Below are 15,422 nucleotides of genomic sequence, written 5' to 3'. Positions count from 1 at the left end.
GAAGATTTCTGAGTTCACTGATTCCATCTCCAAAGTAGTTTAACTCACGGGAGCTATTAATTTCCCCAATTTGATTACCTTCAAAATCTAAAGTCACAAGATGCTTAAAGTGTTTTAAGTAATCAGTAATGTCAGTCAACTTGTACGCAATTTTACAGTTGAGAACATGGAGATGAGACAAATCTCTTGGCAGGACGTCAAATATTTGTAATAGTGTTTCGCACGTAAGGGAGCATCCCCCACTAAATACAAATTTCTTAATATATAAAATTATATTTGAATATTCATTTTTCATAAAAGTCGAACGTAAATTGCGACAAACTTTCTCAAGAACGTCTTTCCTGCAAACACACTGAATTTTTAAAGATGTTGATATCTTGATAACTTCAGTTCCCCTATAGTTGATTCTGGCTCGTTGCATGAGGTGCAGGATATTCGTATCACATATGTCATAAACAAAACTACTTATATCAAATTCTTTAGGGCAGCTAAAACCCTCTATTGCTGCCGCAAAATAAACTTCCATAGAAAACTTTACCTTTTCCTCTATTGCTTCTTCAAATGTTTGATAACAAACAACACAACACGATTTTGCAATCATAAACATATCCAGTTTGGAATGAGGCCACTGATTAATTAGTCTTTTACATTGATCAAAGTTACTTTGCCTTACCGCTTCTTTTAAAAGGACCACTAGCAGGCCTTCTGGAAGGGAACTAATAACTGAGACTTCAAGAATTCTAGACTTTACAGACTCTTTAGCCGCGAGAGAGAGTAAAGACCTCGTATCTGACTGACACATCATATTCCTTTTATAGAGCACGCTTTTTTCTGCTAGTTCTTGACTACGCACAAGCATTTTTTTGTGAAAACTAACAAGAATGTCTGATCCATCGAAACAACAAAGATTTATGCAATTTCTCAAAGGTATTGCGAAAGTCTCATAAAAAATTCATGATCTTACCCTATATTGCAACAATCATAAATTACATTTTATATATTTATACATATATATATATATATATATACATATATATATATATATATATATATATATATATATATATATATATATATATATATATATATATATATATATATATATATATATATATACATATATAAATGTATATATATATATATTGTTACGTAGATTGTTATTTCAAAATAAATAGTTCAAATATATAGTGTAATGCTTGTTTTTCTCTGAACAATTTCACCTAACTGCATAGACACTTAGAGTGGGGGGACTGAGAATTTCCCAGAAAAAACAAGAAGATTACAAAAGTGCAATGTTTTCTAACTTAGAAAAATAAACATTTTCTTTGTAAAATCTTTTTCAGACGGTAATCCTTCTATTAGAAATTGTGTGTGCATTTCCACCTCTGAAAACAATGACCGTGAATGGTCTTGGCAGACATTCATGCACGTAGGATTCTCTGTTATTTTTTCGGGGGGGGGGGCAATAAATCTAAGAAAACAAGTGAGTTCAATTCTATTTAAAAAAAAATTGGATGCCTTATACAGCTCATACGATTTCAAGGAACTATCCCGGATGCTCACTAAATCAAACAATTTTTAGTAACGAAATGTAAGTAATAAGCAACTCGTTCTGATAGGGATAAAGATTCTAAAAAAGGAGTCCTTATATCAATTTATATACCAAAAGAATCAGCTTTTTATGATGATTCTAAATATGTAAAACTAATTAAATAATGAGTTTGATAAAATTTGCCTGATTTCTCAACGAAGGGGACAAACACTCCCAAAAGGGCGAGTGATCTTGACGAAAAATACACTATCAACTTCAGCATATCAGAGGGTTCTATTGTATATATGTCTCAAGCCTCTATAAAAAATGCAGGATTTTGTTTATGTATCAAACAGTTCGTGGTAACGAGCTGTAGTAAAAGAATGGCATTTTAATGCTGATTTTAAATATATAAGTTTCATTAAGATTAGTCATACCAATCAAAAGTTACAAGCCTGAGAAAATTTGGCTTATTTTAGAAAATAGGGGGAAACACCCCCTAAAAGTCATACGATCTTAACGAAAATCACACCATCAGATTGAGCGTATCAGAGAACCTTGTTCTAAAAGTTGCAAGCCCCTATCTACAAAAATGTGGAATTTCACATTTTTTGCCAGAAGACAAATCACGGATGCGTGTTTTTTTTTTTTTTTTTTTTTTTTGTTATATTTTTTCCCAGGGGTGATCGTATCGACTCAGTGGTCCTAAAATGTCGCAAAAGGGCCCATTCTAAAGGAAATTAAAAGTGCTAGTGCCTTTTTTAAGTGACCAAAAAATTGGAGGGCACCTCCAATTTTTTAAGTGACTCAAAAAAGTCACCGGATCAAAATTCTGAGATAGTCATTTTATTCACCATAGTCGAAAAACCCAATAACTATGGCTTTGGGGACGACTTACTCCCCGCAGTCCCTGTGGGAGGGGCTGCAAGCTACAAACTTTTACCTGTGTTTACATATAGCAATGTTGGGAAGTGTACAGACGTTTTCAGGGGGATTTGTTTGGTTTGGGGGGATATCTGAGGGGGGAGGGTTACCGTGGAGGATCTTTCCATGGATGAACTTCTCATAGGGGAAGAGACTTTCAATTTAGGGGGCGCAGGATTTTCTAGCATTATTTAAAAAACAATGAAAAAATAAATATGAAAAGTTTTTTCTACTGAAAGTGAGAAGCAGCATTAAAACTTAAAACAAACAGAAATTATTACGCATATGAGTGGTTTACCTCTTCGTAATACCTCACTCTTTACGCTAAAGTATTTTTAGTAATTTCAACTCTCTATTCTACGGTCTTTGTGATTCAGGGGTCCTTCTTAAGGAATTGGGACAAAATTTAAGCTCTAGTGTAATGAGCGAGGCATCGACGAGGGGTAAGCCCCCTCATATACGCAATAAAAACATACGAATATAGAAGTTCGCTATGTAATTTAATTCGTAAGTTACGTATATTTTCTACTAATGAAAACGTTCGTAAAAAATTATAAGTTATAGTTGTCTTTTTAAGTAATCAAAAAATTGGAGGGCAACTAGGCCTCCTCCTTCGCTCCTTTTTTCTCGAAATCTTCCGATTAAAACTATGAAAAAGCCATTTAGCCCCAAAAGATTCATATGCAAATTTCGTTTTAATTATTTATGTGCGGAGAGCCAAGATCAAACCATGCATTAATTCAAAAACGTCCAGAAATTAAACAAAAAAACAAGTTTTTTTAAATGGAAGTAATGAGCGACATTAAAACTTAAAACGAACAGAAATTACTCCGTATTTGAAAGGGGCTTTTCCGCTTCAACGCCCCGCTCTTTACGCTAAAATTTTTACTGTTTTAAAATGTAGAGTTAAGAAAAAGAGTCAAACTTTAGCGTAAAGAGCGGGGCGTTAAGGAGGAAAAGCCCCTTTCAAATACGGAGTAGTTTCTTTTCGTTTTAAGTTTAATGTCGAACCAGATCATTGTATCGAACCAATGATCCTAAAATATCAACAGGTGGCTTATTTGAACGGACACTGAATTTTCCAATTCCCTTTTAAGTATCAAAAGAGAATGCACTGCAGTAAAGTGGCACTTTTGCCATTGGGTTGGCTCAAAGAGGGCCAAATACCATCAAGCGAAAATCTTGAGATAGTCAGACCATTAATAATTATAAAAAAAATATATATTGACCTCCCCAGTTTCTATGGCCGTAATACTGCAGGGGGGGGGGGCGCATCCGTTTCTAAAAAAGTACATAATCCAAATGAAAGAAACTATTAATTTAGACAGCTATTTCAAATCACGCTCTCAATTTCAGCCATTTCAATTTCAAATCTAAGTTGATTTATCTGAGTTTCAGAAAATTCTATACAGTGGTGTGTAATTGTCCGTCAGCTATTTTGAAGAAGGGCCAGTGGATCTTTGTTTGGTTTGAGGGTGCCCCAAGAATAGAAACCGTGTTTCTATTCACAAATTTCCTAACTTTCAGTAACCCTGAAAATAAATAGAAAAAAGGATGCAAGAGATTCGATTTTAATTTTTAACCTAACTTAATCTCGAGGAAAATTTTTGGACTAAGCCTATTTCTTTGGTTGAGAAAAGAGTACTTAAAAATATTTTGAACAAAAATGAGACTCTTGAATATTTCGGAGACGAAAAAACTAAATCTTTCCGAAAGAATATGCTTTGTTTGAGATGATTAGATGCAAATTAAAATTTCCCAAAAATCGACCTATTACAGCTTTTGAATTACCGTCATCAAATTGTTCTCTAGTGGTATCATCATCTTGCTATGAGGAAATATCTCTATTTGCTTGAAAAGGGGGACTATTAAATTAGATCAGTACAAACGAGCCTTCTCCTGATGCTCAACTATGAATATTTTGGAATAATTATCCAACAGTTCGTGGTAACGAACTGTAAGCAGGGAGCGACCAAGCTCAATAGTAAAGGAAACTCTAAAAAAAACGGAATTCTGATACCAATAGATACATCAAAAGAAATGATTTTTATGGTGATATAAGTATATAAGTTTCATCAAGCTTAATTTTAACCATCAAAAGTTACGAGTCTGAGAAAATTTGCCCCATTTTTGAAAAAAGGGGGAAACACCCCCTGAAAGTCATAGAATCTTAATTAAAATCGCACTATCAAATTAGTGCATCAGAGAACCCTATTGTTCGGGCCCCGAGTTCCTATCTGCAGAAATGTGGAATTTTATGTGGAAGATCACGAACGCGTGTTTATTTATTGTTTTTTCTTCCCAGGGGTGATCGGATCAACCCAATGGTTCTAGAATATTGTAAGAGGGCTAATTTGAATGGAGATTGAACGTTCTAATGCCTTTTTAAGTGACCAAAAAAGTTGAGGGAAACTGGCCCCCTCCCATGCTATTTTTTCCAAAGTCACACGATTAAAATTTTGAGAAAGTCATTCTGTTCAGCATAGTCAAAAATTATAATACCTATTTCCTTGAGGATAATTTAATCCCCAGTAGTTGCGTGGGAGGATATTTCCATGGAGGAAATTATAATGGGGGAAGGAAAATTTATATAAAAGGGCGCCAGATTTCCTAGCATAATTTAAAAAACGATTAGACATTAAATAAAAAAAAATAAAAAATTTAAACTGAAAGTAAGAAGCAATATTAATACTTAAAACGAACAAAAATTATTACATATATGACGCAGTTTACTCCCTAGTCAATACCCCGCTCTTTACATTAAATTTTTTTATTTAGTATTTCATAGGATCTATTTATTCTAATGAAATGATCTTTGTGATTCAGGGGTCATTCGTAAAGAATTGGAACAAAATTCAAATTTAAGCGTAAAGATTGAGGTATTTACTAGGGGACGAACCTCCTCATATACGTAATGATTTTTGTTCATTTTAAACTTTAATGTTGCTACTTACTTTCAGCTGAGAAAACTTTTTTTTTTTAATTAACGTAAATTAAGGGTAAATGAAAAGTGGAATTTTTATGTAGGAGTAAGATTCCGTTTCAGTGTTACAAAAAAACAGGAAACGCAGGGGGAGGGGGTAGACGTCCTCATTTCTAACTTAGACCAGGGCATGGCGTAATAAATGGTCATAAATTAAGCAAAATAAATTTATTTATTTAAATCAAAGCAAGGATCGATAATAAAGCTTATAACAATTAGAAATTGGTCCATAAGTAAGGGTTGTTGGTCACTTCTTCAGTCCCTTCTACACTTTAGTTTGACTCTTAGCTCTTAATGCTTCCAAATCGACAGTTCAAATACAATGACGATTGGGATGTGATAAAGAGTTTTTTTTGATTTGTTTCAAGAACCGAATAGCTTATTGATGTGAATTTAGCAATAAATCTTCCATTCAAATGTTGAAAAAGTATAAATAAAATCCTGTAATTACCCATTAAGCACATATTTAGCTCTCATAAAAGCTTCTAGTACTGCACTATAAGACTTTGGCGTGAAGGTTGAGAGGGAGGAGCCCTTCTGACATATAGAATAATTTCTGTTTTGAATTTTAATGTTATTCTTTACTTTTAGAGGGAAAAATTGTTTTTTTTTTCATTTAATACAATCTTAATTCTAGAACTGCCCCTTAGAGTTAAGCTTTTTTCTTTTATTTAAGGGAGGATCTCAATTTCCTATTTTGAAAAAGAAAATGTTACTCCAGATAGCTTATAAATATTAATGCTAAACAAAATATAGGAAGCGGAAGTGTTATTATTTCGCAATAATTCGGATTTTGCAATAAATAAAAGGTATTATTGCGAATATAATAATTGCGAAATAAAATACCTTTTATTTCGCAACTATTCACTCTCATTTTATCAAATATATTTTATGCCAGGCAGATACATTTAATTTTTTTTATTTTTTATACTTTTTTCTCTCAATATTATCAACTTGGTTTTGTACACGAGCTTTCCATGGAAAATTGATCGATTTTTTTTTTTTTTTGGAAATATAAACTTAGTACAAAATAGCCTAAAAATTAGTAATATAAAATTTCCCAGTATTATTTAAAAAACAATCAGAAATTAAATAATAAAAAGTTTTTTCAACTGAAAGTAAGGAGCAAAATTAAAACTTAAAACGAACAGAAATTATTATGTATATAAGGGGCTCTTTCCTTCATCAATACTTCGCTCTTTGCGCTAAAGTATTTCTTAGTAATTTCATAAGACCTCTTTATTCTAATTAAACGGACTTTGTGATTCAGGGGCCATTCTTATCTCACTCTTTACGCTAAAGTTTAAATTTTGCTAAATAATGGCCGATATAAACAATAATTTGTTTGATTTATTTTTCTGCAAATCTTAGCATTTATTTTTTTTTGTTGTTTTTTTTTTATTTTATGCCAGGCAGATACATTTTTTTTCTGTTTTTTTTTTTCTCTCTCAATAGTATCAACTTGATTTTGCACCCGAGCCTTCTATGGAAAATTGATCGATCTTATTTTTGAAAATAAAAAAAACAAATATAAAATAGCCTAAAAATTAATCATTTAAATTTATGTTTTCCATCTCATTTTATTCACAAATCTTAAATCTGTAAAAGAATTAAGAATTGAACCGGGTGTAAAAAAAACTGAGGATTAATTGTGTGTAACGGTTTTTTGATTAATTGTTTAATTGTTATGTCATATGTTTAATTGTATTGATTAATTGTTGTGTCATATGTTAAACATATGACAGAACAAATTAGCTTTAATTAATTTTAATAAAAGTTAAAGCAAAAATTCAATTTGTGCACTGGAGCGAGACATTCTTACATGCCTCCTGAAAGCAATGAAATATAATTAATTACCACCCCCTTTCTAATTTTGAATTTCTCATTCATATTTCTGTTGCCCCCTTTTTTCCTCTATCTCCAAATGGACCTGTTGGTAAGCGAACATTCTGCAAGCATTAAACAGTTTGCGGTAACGAACTGTTAGTAAAGAGCGACCCGGCTCGATAGTAAGCTAAACAATAAAAAACGATATTTCGACACCAATAGATAAATTAAAAGAGTTGGTTTTAATGCTGATTTTAAATTAATAAGTTTCATTAGGTTTAGTCTTACCCACAAGAAAAGGGGGGAAACACCCCCTAAAAGTCGTATAATCTTAATGAAAATCAAACCATTAGAATCAGCGTGTCAGACAACTCTACTGTAAAAGTTTTAAGCTCCTATCTGTAAAAATGTGGAATTTTGTATCTTTTGCCAAGAGAAAGATCAGGGATGCATGTTAATTTTTTTTTATTTATATTTATCCCAGGGGTGATTTTATCCACCCAGTGGTTCTATAGTGTCGTAAAAGGACACATTCGAACGTAAATCAAAAGTTCTAGTGCCCTTTTTAAGTGACCAAAAAAATTTGAGGGCAAATAGGTCCCCTCTAAAGCTCATATTTTTAAAAAGCCAATAGATCATAATTTTGAGATGGCAATTTTGTTCAGCATAGTCGAAAAATCTAATAACTTTGTTTTAGAGAACGACTAAATCCCCCACAGTCTCCGGGGGAAGGGCTGCAAGTTATGAAAGTTTTCAAAGGAGGTTCTTTCTGGTTGGGAAATTCGGTTACGTGGGAGGATCTTTCCATGGAAGAATTTTTCAGGGGGGAAGAAAATTTCCATGATGAGGGCACTGGAATTCCAAGTATTATTTAAAAAAACAATCAGAAATTAAATATAAAAGTATTTTTCAACAGAAAGTAAGGAGCAAAATTAAAACTTAAAACGAACTGAAATTATTATGTATATGAGGGGGCTCTTCCCCTCATCAATACTTCGCTCTTTACACTGAAGTATTTTTTTGTAATTACAAAAGACCTACTTATTCTAATTAAACGACCTTTGTGATTCAGTGGTCATTCTTAAAGAATTGGAACAAAATTCGAACTTAAGTGTAAAGATCGAGGTATTGACAAGGGGGCGAAACCCTTACATTACGTATATGAGGAAGATTGCCCCCTCGTCAATATCTCGCTCTTTCCACTACATTTTGAATTTTGTCAAATAATGGCCGATATGAACAATGATTTGTTTGATTTATTATTCTGCCAATCTTAGTATTTAGTTTTTTTATGCTTTTTTTTATTTTATGTCAGGCAGATACATTTTTAATTTTTATTTTTCTGGGTTTTTTTTTTCTCTCAGTATTATCTATTAGGTTCTGCACACGAGCCTTCTATGGAAAATTGATCAATTTTATTCTTGAAAATACAAAACTAATATAAAATAGTCTAAAAATGAGCCACATGAATTTATGTTTTTCATCTTATTTTAATTACAAATCTTAAATGTGTAAAAGACTTAAAAATTGAACTGAATGTAAAAAAAAACTGAGGACTAGTTGTTTGCAACGATAGATATGTTAAACATATGACGTAACAAATTAGCTTTAACTAGCTTTGATAAAAGTTATAGCAAAAATTCAATTTGTGTACTGGAGCGAGACATTCTTATAGGTTTCCTGAAAGCAATAAAATATAAATACCATCCCTTTTCTAATTTGTATTTCTTATTCATAATCCTGTTGCCCCCTTTTTTCCTCTATCTCTAAATGGACCTTTTGACAAGTGAACATTATGTATGGATCAAACAGTTTTTGGTAACGTACTGTAAGTAAGGAGCGACCCGACTCAATAGTAAACTAAACTCTAAAAAACGACCTTTTGACATCAATAAACACATCAAAAGAATCGGTTTTTGATTTTAAATAAATCAGTTTCACTAAATTTAGTCTTACCCATCAGAAGTTATGAGTCTGAGAAAATTTACCTTATTTTCGAAAAGAGGGAAAAACACCTCTAAAAGTCATATAATCTTAACGAAAATCAAACAAAGCTCCTACCTGCAAAAATGTGGAATTTGTATTTTTTGCCAGGAGAAAGATCAGGGATTTGTGTAAATTTTTTTCCCAGGAGTGATTGTATCCATCCAGTGGTCCTAGAATATGGCGAAACAGCTTATTCAAACGAAAATCGGAAGTTCTAATGCCCTTTTAAGTGACTAAATAACTGGAGGGCAATTGGGTACCCTCCAACGCTCATTGTTTACCCAGTCACCGGATCAGAATTATCAGATGGCCATTTTGTTCAGAATCCATACATCCACCTCAAAGTTGCATTGGAGACCAATCAGCCGCGTGGGCGTGGTATCTTCAATGGGAGATTTTTTCCGGGTAGGATTTTTCATGAGGTATTTTACGGAGGGATATTATTTGGGTGGGGGATATATTCCGCGGGTGAATGTTTTTTACAGGGAGCACCTTCCACGGGGGTATAAATTCTGGTGAAAGTCTATTGGCTTTTCCTTGATAGATGCATAGTTCAATTCTCAAGTCGTGTCAAATATTCATCTCCTAGATGACTATATTAATATAACAAATTATGTGTATTTGCAGTAATTCCTGTAGGTTGACCGATTAAGACAGGGCAGTTCCTGTCACAGGCCCTGATGTTTATCTCCTTGTTTTACTGAGTATAAGCTATCAATTAAGATAACTCGAGTCAGTTCTAATTCTGTTTCTGTCCTCGTCGTATGTAAATTTACTGTATTATTTGCATAAATAAACATTTTATACTCTAAACATAAACTCTATAAGAGTTAGAGACCCTAGACATGCTCCACTGGTCGAACCCCGTATTGTAGGACAACGCCAATAAGATCCCAAAGAAGAGCACAGAGAAAAAGATCACACTTTATAGAGAAAGTAACACATTACAGGTATTATCCGGAGGAGGGGAATTTCCACAGTTAGTAGTTTCTTTAGGGAGGGATTTTCATTTGAAAATTTGATTTCTTATTGTTTTTAAAATCATACCGGTAATCCCCTCCTCCGTCGAAAAGTTTTCTGGCGAAAAGCCAGCAAAAGGGATTTTCCAGCAACAGGCGTTTGTTTCGGGAGGGGAGAGGATCCAAAAAAACTTTAAAAACGCATCGAAAATGTGAGATCGGTATCTACTCCCTTATGATTTCTGGGAATATTTCTGGTCTACTTTGTTATTATGACACTAAAGAATAAGATTAAACCCCAAAATGAGCAGAATCCATTCCGTGTAGTAGGAGTACTCCTCCTTCTTTATTCATACCTTCACATCAAGGTCGCACAAAATTCGAAGTGTTCTTATTAGAACAGAAGTTGAGAGTTATGGTCCGTTTTTCTGCGTGGGGGGTATTTTCCAGGGGGCAATTTCTGCAGTTCGGGAGGGAGGGTATTTTCCAGGAAGGTATATTCTTCGTGGGGGATATTTTCCGGGATTAAAAGCCAGCCACCAGTTTTCAGCACCCAAAATTCATGCGCATGGGTATTGCCCATGCGCATGCGCACTGGTTAAAAAGCAACACCAGGGGCTAATTTTTAAAGTGACCTTGATGCTGGAATTACGTTTGCCACCCATAGCCTGCTGTTTGTCATCCACGAATCAAACAGTTCGTGGTAACGAACTGTAGTAAGGAGCGACCCGGCTCAATAGTAACCAAAACTCTAAAAAATGGAATTTTGATACCAATAGCTATATAAAAAGAATCGCATTTTAATGCTGGTTTTAAATATATAAGTTTCATCAAGTTTAGTCTTACCCATCAAAAGTTACGAGCCTGAGAAAATTTGCGTTATTTTAGAAAATAGGGGGAAACACCCCCTAAAAGTCATAGAATCTTAACGAAAATCACACCATCAGATTCAGCGTATCAGAGAACCCTATTCTAGAAGTTTCAAGCTCCTATCTACATAAATGTGGAATTTTGCATTTTTTGCCAGAAGGCAGATCACGGATGCGTGTTTTTTTGTTTTTTTTTGTTTTTTTTTCCCAGGGGTGATCGTATCGACCCAGTTGTCCTAGAATGTTGCAAGAGGGCTCATTCTAACGGAAATGAAAAGTTCTAGTGCCCTTTTTAAGTGACCAAAAAAATTGGAGGGCACCTAGGCCCCCTCCCACGCTAATTATTTTCCCAAAGTCAACGGATCAAAATTCTGAGATAGCCATTTTATTCAGCGTAGTCAGAAAAACCTTATAACTATGTCTTTGGGGACGACTTACTCCCCCACAGTCCCCGTGGGAGGGGCAACAAGTTACAAACTTTGACCTGTGCTTACATATAGTAATGGTTATTGGGAAGTATACAGGCGTTTTCAGGAGGATTTTTTTGGTTGGGGGGAGGGGTTGAGAAGAGGGGGATATGCTGGGGGAACTCTCCATCGAGAATTTGTCATGGGAGAAGAAAACTTCCATGAAGGGAGAGCAGGATTTACTAGCATTATTTAAAAAAAAATTAAAAAATAAATGTGAAAAAGCTTTTTCACCTGGAAGTAAGGAACAGCAATAAAACTTAAAACAAACAGAAATTATTACCCATATAAGGGGCTCACCTCCTTATGATACCTAGCTCTTTACGCTAAAGTATTTTTAGTAATTTCAACTATTTATTCTACGGCTTTTGTGATTCAGGGGTCATTCTTAATGAATTGGGATAAAATTTAAGCTTTAGTGTAAAGAGCGAGGTACTGACGATGGGGCGAATCCCCTCATATATGTAATAAAAACATGAGAATACAAAAGTTCTTTACGTAAGCTAATTTATAAGTTACGTAAATCTTTTACCAATAAAAAGATTCGTAAAAAATTAAAAGTTCTAGTTGCCTTTTTAATTAACCAAAAAATCGGAGGGCAACTAGGCTTCGCCCCCGCTCTTTTTTTCTCAAAATCATTCGATCAAAATTATGAGAAAGCCATTTAGCCCCCCCCCCCAAAAATATGCAAAATTTCGTTTTGATTATTCCTCTACGGAGAGCCAAAATCAAAACATGCATTGATTCAAAAACGTTCAGAAATTAAATAAAAAAAACGAGTTTTTTTAACTGAAAGTAAGGAGCGACATTAAAACTTAAAACGCACAGAAATTACTTCGTATATGAAAGAGGCTGCTTCCTCATCAACGCCCCGCTCTTTACGCTAAAGTTTTTTACTGTTTAAAAAAGAAGAATTGAGAGAAAGAGTCAAACTTTAGCGTAAAGAGCGGGGCGTTGATGAGGAAGCAGCCTCTTTCATATACGAAGTAATTTCTGTGCGTTTTAAGTTTTAATGTCGCTCCTTACTTTCAGTTAAAAAAAACTCGTTTTTTTTATTTAATACCTAAAAGTATCCGTTGACAGTTCCTTTGGAATAACATCTAGCAAACCTTCAGTTAATGCCTTTCGAAACGCCGACGCTTGAAAACCATACTTGACCAAAGTAATTTTTGTATGTGTGTTGTATGCCTACACTTATTAAAGTAAAAAAGAGTGAAAACGCTTAAAACGAATTTTGTTTTCAGTAAAGCGCAAATTACGGTTTGGTTTTGAGAAAGTATGGGGGTAATCAACCCTACCCAAGTTAATTGCTTCTCATTTTGTGTTTGCTCGGCTATTTATTGTAATTCCTGTTCGTTTCGAATTTCACTTATTTATTAATAGTGGTTTGTGGAAGTTTTGCACTTGGAAGATTAATTGGCTTTATTTCTGCTCATTTTTGGCATAATAAAGCTCTTTACTTTTCTTTGAAAAACTTGTTTTATGGAAACTTTTCAATTAACATATGTTAGTTTTTTATTGGATGGAAATTTTTTTTTTTACATCTTTTCATTTTCTTTGCATAAAATCCATATATTGGGTTACTATTTGAATGTTGGAGAAACTTTTTCAACAACAATTTTAAATCCAGTCACAAACAGTATTTTTCTTTATATAATTTTATACCTCCTGAAGCTGACATGAAAAACGAGAGCCAAAAGCTCGTATAGTACTTGCTACGATATCAGAACCTAAAGTTAGACTCGGTACTAGAGTTATCGATTTTGCTGTTCTTTGTTCAAGAGTAAGGTTGAGTTCGAAGATGGGTTTTGTAACCAACATTTAGAGGTAGGGGAAGGGTTTAAATTAAGTGAAAAACATTTCTAAACAGCTAATGTGATAGTCATCTGATTTGAATTGGAAATGGGGTGTCTAAGACAGAAGATCTTTCTATACATCAAGCTTCATTAAGATCCAATCACCCACTCGTAAGAGAAACATACCTCAATTTTCAAGATTTTCTCTCCCTCCACTCCCCCAGATAGTTGAATCGGGGAAATGACTGTTCCTAAGTCTTTTTGTGCAGATTTCTGGTACACCTGCCAATTTTCATCGTCCTAGCACGTCCAGAAGTACCAAACTCGCAAAAGCACTGGAAATCCCTCCTTCAACTCTCCCAAAGAGAGCAGGTCCGGTCCCATAATGCCAATCACGTATCTAGGACTTGCGCTTATTCTTCCCACCAAGTTTCATCCCGATCTCTCCACTCTAAGCGTTTTCCAAGATTTCCGGTTTCTCTCCCAACTCCGCCTATTCTCACCAAATCCAATCAGGAATCAAAATAACAGCTCTAAGACACGAGGTCCTTCAAAATATTCAATTCCATTAATATCTGATCATCTCCTTGTAATTTAAAAATACCTCTTTTCTTCTTTTTTTTCTGAATTAAGTGTCCCTCCACTCCCCCACCCACCCCAGATGGTCAAATCGGGGAAATGACTATTTTCAATTTAATCTGGTTCTGTCCTGATGTCTGCCTGCTTTCATCGTCCTAGCTTATCTGGAAGTTCCCAAGCTAGCAAAACCGGGACCGACAGACCGACCGAACAACAGACCAAGGGACAGAAACGGCGATGGCTATATGGCACTTTGCCGTATGGTAAGTACCATCACAAAACTTAATGTCATTCCTAAAAGGTTTGTCTGTGCTCTTTAACAACCTTGATACACGCACACTCTTTTTATTTATTAAAATGAAAGAGCAGAAGTAGTAATATTAGCAGCTCCAAAAGTTTCAACTTAATACCCCTATTTGTTCTCGCTATAGCCCTATTACTGAAGCGTCTTACTGGCAACTATAAACACACTGTCTTTTGACTTAGTCTATAGCAACATTTAGTTTTAAATCATAATGGGCCAATTGCACAATTGTGGGGGGGGGGGTTCACATGACCAATATTCCTAAAGACATAGTTGCTGGACCATTCTACAACGCTTAACAAAATTGCTTTGACTGTAAGTGTTTAGAAGATGAATGGACTTGAGAGAACGGTTGCTTGCCTTTTAACCTCTTTTTAGTCTTAAAAACAGCACCAGAGCTTTTAATTTCGAATCGAATTAGCTCCTTTATAAGTTGCCATTATATTTCTAGCTATTATAGAGAGGTACTGACTATGATATTGCTTATATGCCCTTTTATAAAGCATGTGGTTTTTGATCTAGATGAAACTCCTAAACGTTCTCTAAAAGTTTCATCTTAATACCCTTAGCCCCATTAGTTTCAGTAACTGTAGTGGCAATATTAAAAGTACAAGCCTACACATAGTGCCTTCTCGCTAGTTCAAAATTTTCCACAACTAACCGCTAAAGATATAACATCATAATATAAGTTGTTCGTCAGATATTGCTTCGTCACCATTTTGAAAGTCCACATGCTCATGGTTTGTTTTGATTTAGTTCAATATATGCCTTAGTATTCCTTAAAAGCTTCAACTTAATACCCTTAGCAATAGTTGTAGCAGCATTCGTACCATTATGCGCAAATCACCTTCAGTTTCTTCAACCCCCTTTAACACATGCTAAAAGTTTCAGCTTAGTACCATCAACGCCATTTCTGATGCGTCAGTTCGAAAACCTGTGTGGACATAGTGTGGCTCGAATTAGTTCCATACAGTTTCTATACATCCCAAATTTTTGCCTTAATACCTTAAGTTTTAATAGTAGTAGTAGTAGAATTAATAGTAGTAGGCTAGGCTTTAGTGGCAATACAAGTAGTAATAATATTAACAATAGTAGTAGTATGAGTAGAAGCACTAGCATTTGGATGCAAAAATTTTCTTTAGCTTCCTTAGTTCAGCTTCCCTCAAAACAAGCCCTATTAGTTTCAAATGCAAACAC

The sequence above is a fragment of the Artemia franciscana genome, chromosome 11, assembly GCF_032884065.1.
Source record: "Artemia franciscana chromosome 11, ASM3288406v1, whole genome shotgun sequence".
Lineage (NCBI taxonomy): Eukaryota > Metazoa > Arthropoda > Branchiopoda > Anostraca > Artemiidae > Artemia > Artemia franciscana.
The sequence above is the reverse complement of the archived record's forward strand: the minus strand, read 5'-3'. Positions refer to the sequence as shown.